The sequence below is a fragment of the Lepidothrix coronata genome, unplaced genomic scaffold (genome assembly GCF_001604755.1).
Source record: "Lepidothrix coronata isolate B3197 unplaced genomic scaffold, Lepidothrix_coronata-1.0 Scaffold98, whole genome shotgun sequence".
Classification (NCBI taxonomy): domain Eukaryota; kingdom Metazoa; phylum Chordata; class Aves; order Passeriformes; family Pipridae; genus Lepidothrix; species Lepidothrix coronata.
In genome coordinates this window covers 3,006,672-3,014,561 of record NW_016690278.1, presented here as the reverse complement: position 1 = coordinate 3,014,561, position 7,890 = coordinate 3,006,672, and the positions used below count along the sequence as shown (strand labels likewise).

General features: G+C 37.6%; 1 protein-coding gene across 1 annotated transcript in view; it reads right to left on the bottom strand.

Annotated features, from left to right (window-relative positions):
- Positions 1–7,890, bottom strand: part of CHSY3 (chondroitin sulfate synthase 3) — a 142,329-nt gene that overhangs the window by 131,395 nt on the left and 3,044 nt on the right. The window lies entirely within an intron of this gene.

Sequence of the window (7,890 nt, the reverse complement as noted above, 5' to 3'; positions counted from 1 at the left end):
CCAGCAGTAGGACAAGAGGGCACGGTCTTAAGCTCTGCCGGGGGGGGGGTAGGTTAGACATTGGGAAGAAATTTTTCACAGAGAGAGTGATCATACACTGGAATGGGCTGCCCAGGGAGGTGGTGGAGTCACTATCCCTGGAGGTATTTAACAAGAGACTGGATGTGGCACTCGGTGCCATGGTCCAGTAGACAAAGTGGTGTTAGGTCACAGGTTGGAATTGATGATCTCAGAAGTCTTTTCCAAACTAGTTGATTCTGTCAAAAGCACTACATTAAAAAAAAAAAAAAATCTTTCCCTTCCTAGGTTAATTTTAAGACTAAATCATAAAACAGCATTCAAGAAGCCTGCATCAGTTACCAGTTCCTTATCCTCCTCCAGAATTTCCTAAAATTATACTCTAGTACAAGATGTTCTTTATTTTCTGAAGTATATGAATGCTTTAAAAGAATTCTTACAGGCAGGCCAAAAATCTTTCCTTAGTGTAATACTCAGAAGCCAAAAATATTGCAGCCGGGGTGGAACTACACATTTACTTGCTGCCCAGTTCTAAATATGTATTAGAAAGTGACCAACCTGTGCACTCATCTTGAGCTTAAATCAGTATCCAGCACTGATTTAGATAGAACAAATTCCTCCAAGCATAGCAGGTCTTGCTACACTTTTAATAATATATGTATTCTTTGAGTATTTCATGTTATGCAATGCAATGGAATAACTAAATACAAGTATACTGCAGAGAATACGTTACAGCATCATATACTTATGGCTTAATACATTTCTTCTCACATAAGAACTGAAAAGAGCTGGAAACTACTTTGGTAATGAGAACCACAGAATAAATAAATTATGACGACCTAAAATGACCCAGTTACACTTCATACCTCTCTGTGTACTTGAAGAAAACTCCCAAGAAAGATACAAACTGAAAGAGTAGTATAAAAGCTTATTCTTTTAAAAAAAGACATATCCTGTTTTCGAAACTTAATGAAATACTGTAATATTTCATTAAGTTTCAAAAGTACATTTAATTAGCACTTATTTCAAATAATTACCCTGTTTACAACTTCCAGCTTCTCTCTTTGTGAGCATTTTTTATTTCAGTGGAAGTGTGTCTTTTGATGTCAAGAGATGTGATGTTGGAAAGTAAAAGTCAGGAAAAAGTTATCTGTGGGAGATTCTTTTAAGTCAGGATGAGAAGAGATACAAAGAACAGCCCAGAACCAGTACGAGAATCCATCTGCACTGGGAGTTGGAAGGCAGTAGGAGAACACATCTTGTGGACTATTAGTGTCTTTGAGAAGACTAAACACACTTTGAGTAACTCTCCACTATTTAATTTACCTGGTAATCTGCAACAAACCCTCCATCTTCGGAAAGACTCAAGTAGGACAGTTAAATAAAACTGTTACTCAAAGCACAACCAATAACCACAACCAGATCTGTACATGTGAAAGGGAAACTTATTTCAGAATACACAGGAAGGAGGATATTTTGAAAATATAAATAATTCTGAAAATATCTGTAAGAATTATTGCTTCCCATGTGGTTTCATTTACTCGATTTTAAGGCAAAGTACAGAAAACTATTTTGGGTTAAAAGGTAAACATCAGGGTTTCATTATGCTTTGTTTCATTAATTCCCTTAAAGCACCAACTCCTCTGTTGACCCTAAAGCAGAGAAGTTCTTCATCTGTTACTCTCTTTTTAAAAATCAATCTTATTCCTTGTATAATAATAAGGTACCGCTGACTGATGACGTGATGGGTTTAAATGAGATGACTCTTACAATAGTTGTGCCACAATTGCATCGGCTCATGACAAACACCATTTTTAAACACACTTGAACACCTAGACTTCTGCACTGGATGTCTGTGGAAGTACCACCTGGATATATTCAATTCCATAAAAGTCTTGAGGAAACACTTCCAATAAACTGAAAGCAAACTTGAGGGAAAAAAAGTCCAACATGGTTAGCTTTAAATATTCAGGGAAGTTGAGAGATGGTTCAGGATACCCATATGCAGAACTAAAGACATATTTTCAATCATTTAAGAACTTTTTCTTTCGATTGTCTGTGGGATCCTTTGGTAAGTCAAACAAGAGCTTATTCTTAAGGAGGAAAACCTTTGAAATACTTGCTTTAAGAATATACAAATACTTGCAATTGACTAGAAAGCTGTTAGTTAGCCTGTATAGTCCTGCACATAAATAGCTGCTGGCATGTTAGATGAAAACACATTAGAAGGAAGGTGTAGCCATGCATTCTTCATCATGGACATGAAAACACACCCACAGAGTCTTTGCACCTTGGTAACTCAGCACCAGGTGTCAGAATTACACAGCTGTCAAACTCCATAAAGGTACTAGCAGTATTTCCTCTTAAGGCAGAGCAGAAAACACAGGACACATAACCTGAAACCAAGCCAGAAACCTAAGAGAAGCTAGCTCTCAACCAGGCTGAGAAACAGCCCCCTTAGCTCTTGGTTCGACAGATCAGATGCCAACATACAGGGGACCATAGCCATGGGCTTGTGTGTTCTGCTGCACATCTCCATGGTAGATATGGGAACAATATCCTTCACAATAAAGACCCCTAAAAAACATATCTCCAACTCCTGCCATTGTGCTGAGCCCCATGAGGAAACACAGTAACATGTAAGTACCAGGGACAACTCTTGTTTTCTCACCACAGACTTCCTCGACTCCCAGCCAAGCTAATCATGGAAGAATCAAGAAGGGGCAAGCAGACAGGGAGTCCCCAGGGTACCTGAACCCAAGGGAGGCAGTGACCACAGGCAGTGTCCCCAGATTCTCCAGATAAATGAGCAAATGAACGAGAAGAGGTTACTTACAAAGCCAGAGAAAGAGCAGGGCAAGAGTAATGACACAATTTAGCACCATGGCTATTGCAGTAGGATATGCATGATTTGCATTTATTCATTATCATGTACACACAGAAACACTATACTACCATACTATGAAAATACAGCTTGCTTTGCTGAGCAGGTGAGAATCACAAGTTTTACAAGTACATTTAATGTTACTGTAATCAGACAGATATTAATAGCAAACAGTTACGACAGCACACAAAAAATCCTGTATCGGTAATTGGCCATTTATGCAAATAGTTCTGAAGCCTCTGGATTCATCTGGTTCCTCTGCATGTACCCCCAGAGATGCCTGTTACAGGGGTCCACTCCTCCATGCATTTTTATTATAGGATCACTTCTAGTTCACTCCATGTTTTTGGCTTTTTTTAGTTATGGCTGCATTTACATAACTACCTAATGAAGCTGCCCAAACTCAACAGCTTAAGTGTGGGTGGGTACTGCTGCTTCAAGACCGATCAGTCCAGCACCCAAATGAGCAAAATACCATTTTATCATCATCAAAGGCACATGTACATCTAATTCTTGTTTTTCACCAAAAAAACAGCATCGAACTCTAAGCTTAGTTGTGATCCACCAACATCTTCATCAAAGTGAGAGATAAAGCCTCAAAAGAAAAATTACATGGCATCGGAAAGAAAAACTTAAATTAAAAGGGAAAATATAAAGTATTTTTAGAGCAAGACAGAAGATGGGTTACAAAGGTTCCAGAACCTCCGGAGACTGTCAAAATACCAATGTAAAGGAAATTCTTTTGAGCATGCAGCCTGATCCAAAGAAGCATTTTCCCAAGATATTTACTGTAATATTTACTGTAACTACCAGGAATCAAAAACAAATAGAATACTAGAGAGCTATTTTACTTAAAAATGTTACAGTAATGAGACTGTATTCTACCATTGTCAGAGAACTTTGGTAAAGGAGAAGAGAAACAATGAGAAAAACAGATGTATCAATAACGTGGACTGCTTGTAGTACAAAGTACCATATTTTCTTTCAACATCAACGTACACATTACCTAAAGATCAAAAGTATACGGGGTATTTTGCATAAATGTAGTTTTTGAGTTTAAAATTAATGTAGCTCACTTTGAACTTGATAATCCTTATGGATTCCTTCTAACTTGAGACAGTCTGTGCTATTTTCTCCTACAAAAAGGGAAAAAAGGCCACAAAAGGAAAAACTTTACAAACATTTATTTGAATAAATTTTACAAATACATCGATGAATGGTGTTTAGATATTTTGCTGCATTTGTCATTTTTCATTTTCTAAAAAAAAAAACAAAAAACAAACCGCATTCTCTGATACTGTTTACACTCTGACAGCATTTGAGTTCTGCTTCAATTGTTATAGCCAGTTAACTCATACACAGCATTTTATTTTGTCCTCTTCTGGAACTACGCTATTGCATCTGTTAGAAACTTACTTTAAAAATTACAAAATGGCCTTCTGAAACCAGAAATATAATTTAAAAAAAAAAAAAAAGAAAAAAGAAAGGAAGAAGTAAAACAATCAGCCCTTTATTCCAAGTGGTCCTCTATAGTCAAATCCCTGCTGAAAATCTAAGCGAGGAACAACACAGCATCTCAGGTTTTTAACTACATTTTTGTTTCAAAATACGGAACATATATGAGTCACTAAAATCAATCTAATGTCTTCATTCCTTTAAAAGGAAACTATTTCAAGGCTTCAAAATTAGTGGAAGAAAGTGATAGCTTTAAATATGGATTATCAAAGCAAAAAAAAAAAAAGGCCTTTTTTAATCTCTACAGCTTCTGATTTGGGGAAGCAGACAATGCTAAAACCTTACAAAAACTAAAAGACTTTTTATAGAGATATTTTAAACAAATTTGTCAGGTTTATTATACCTTAAGCACTGCAGCATCACCAAAACTGGAGGATAAATCAACACATAATTGAAAAAATATACCAGAACAAGGATTTATCTTCTGTTGAAAGAAAATGATGCATCCATAATACAATCCTTCCTCACGAAGAAAGGAAATGGACAAGATTTACACTACAGTTCAGCTGTTCCTTCGAGCCATCTGAATGTAAGCTGCTGCCAACTGAATAGTTTGACACTCTCCTGGCCCTTCATTCCTGGCTGACTGTGACCATCTCTTCTTTCTTCTGATGCTCTTACTCAGCAAGAGTCTGCCCTGAGCACTGATTCAGACGAAATAAATGCTTTTGTTCAGGTTCACATTTCAGGCAGAGCCCACCCCTGCTCCAGCTCACCACAGGGCTGCACAAGTCCTGCAGAACCTGACAACAACCAAGAGGAGACACCAGCCCGAGGGCAGGTCTTTCTGACCTCCATTCCTCACAAGTGCTCTAAAAACCCTGTTATTAGATTCACTCTCTCAACAATTTAATGAAAAATTCTTTATTTAGAGTTGAGAAGCTCCATCAGCAGAGACAGAGAGAGGCTCATCACTGCAGCCATGAGTCATTTGGTATTTGGGAGACCCAACCTTTAGACCTGACTTCAAATCTGGCAGAACTAGAATTAAACTCTAGAAAGTCCCAAATATAAGAGTCGCTCATGGTAGGCTCATATACATCTTCTTTTCTTATTCTTTCTTACAACAACAAAAAAAAAACTTGCCAAGGAAAAAATAAAGTAAAAGTTGTAACACTCTCCTTGCCAGCAAGCATATTATGCATATAAGTTACCATATGCTTACTTGCTGACCCTAAGTGGCAGCAGAATAAACTCTGACAGGCAGCCAGTCTTAACTACAACAGTTGAGTCACCCAGAAAAGATCAAGCGTTTCAGGTTTTCTCTTTAACTCTGATTTATTTCACCCTCACCAAAAAGAGACTTTCTGATCCAGTTCTTAGAAAAGAAATCTAGTAAAAAGTGAGGCAACAGTGATTCAACTCTTCTGGAGATGAAAAGCTTCTATGAATTTTAATGAAACTGTTTTCAGTTGATATAGTCTTCAGCAACACATACAAAATACAAATTATACTTCTCACCAAAATCAACTAAGTTCATAATAATCTTGGAGCTCAGCAGGCCTCAGTTTAATACCTACAATACAACAAGAGGACTTCAGGAAAGTCCCACACATGCATCTGAGCACACAAAGAGTGTTTCTGATCTAACACAGGAATGAAAAAGCACACAGTAACAGTTTCAGTGCCCTAGCAAAAAAAAAAAAAAAAAAAAAAAAAATCACCCAAAGCACAAAGCCAGCTTCTCTCTCCGGACACCCTATTTCCCTCCTTCCTTTTCATATAGATTTAACGTTGGGATAACATCCTAAGCAGCTTTGTCTTAATCATCTACGTTTATCTGGAGCAGCTTCTGTACTGGCAACAGAGTCAAAGATTCTTCAGAATCAGACAGAAATACTGGTCTGAAACCAGTAGGTGCTATTGCAATGCCCAACACATTTTCTTCTTCTTCCATTCTTTATTACATACACCTAGGTCCTTCAAGAGCAACTGACAGACAGGACTGGTGCCACTCTATTCCAGATCCCATAAAACCATGGGTTTTTTTCAAAATGTTTGTTTTCAGGCCCCAATCCTACCACAAAAATCTGAGCTTCTGGGCAGTCGTATAAATCAGTCTCCAAAACGGTATTTTTTTTGCTCCATCCCCCTTAAGCTCAGTACCTGCAGCCAGCAATTCCTGACATTCAGCATCAAAAGAAATTATAACCATGGTGATAACGCTATCTATTATCAGTTTTCTTCCCTTCTCCAGACTTCTCCCCAGGAAGACAAACTAGAAAAACAAAACCAAACCCCCTTCCAAGATACGACTGTCAAGGCAGAATCATAATGCTGCCAACCGATACAGATCAGCAGGCATCACATGCCCGTGAGGACTGGAAAACAGCTTTGTACAGACACAGCCCAAACACATCTGAGTGGCAGATTAAGCTGCCAATGCAGCATGCGGTTTGGATGTCTGATTAAGGACCTCCACTGATTTCCATCAGCACCATAAATGCCTTCCCTGCTCTAACAGTGCAATGGGTGTATTATTTCACACTGGCATTTACAACACATATTGAAATGGTCTCTAAAAACACCTCTCCATTCCTAAGTAAAGGAGAAGATTTCCCTCACTTACGATTTCTACCTAACTGATACTAACTATGCAGTATTTACTTTCGTTCACCTGTTTACATACATTGTAACCTACCAAACCCATTTTTAAATGGCCACCTTTCCCTAGGACATTGAGAAAAACACTAATCCACAAAATTAATTATTTTTCCTGTTTTTTTATCATCAAATAGCACATAACCTCTTACTGTGGCCCATTTAAATGATTTTTCCTGCTTAATGAGGGAGTGCCACAAGGGCAAGCATATATTAATATTAAAGAACTGGTCAAAATAACTAAAATCAGATTCATCATATTAGCTATAACCCTTTACACCTTCTGGCAGTTGTATGCTTAGTCTATTTTTATCTGCAAAGATAGTCTTGCCAATAATCACAGTATTTTCAGAGAAACAGGCCTGAATTTTAGTTATGGCATCGCAAATAAACTTTTTGGGTACTGCAACACATTGTTATGACTTCAGAAAATGCTACTACTGAATGAAGTAATTTGTTCCTATTCAGCATAGAAAAAATTGTTATACTGCATATGTCCTTAATACATTTTAATACTGTTCTACACTAGAAAAAACACAATTCAAGTTGTATCATAGACACAGGCAGTGCAACAAACTTCATTCCTGTACAAAAAAATCCCACCCAAACAACCCCTATTTCTACTTCTGCCGATAACGAACTCCATTACAATACATTTGAGTAATTAACACATATTTTAAGAGACTGTGATGCTGAATAAACACATATGCCACGTGCTTATCCAAACCCAAGTTCTTAGAAAGATCCAACCTGAACAACATTCATCAAATACAGCAGCTCCCTGTCAAGGATTATATGTAGAAACTCTGAAGTTATAATAATGGCCAGTCTTCGCGAGCAAAGATTTGGGAAAGGTCAGTAACCCTTCGAGC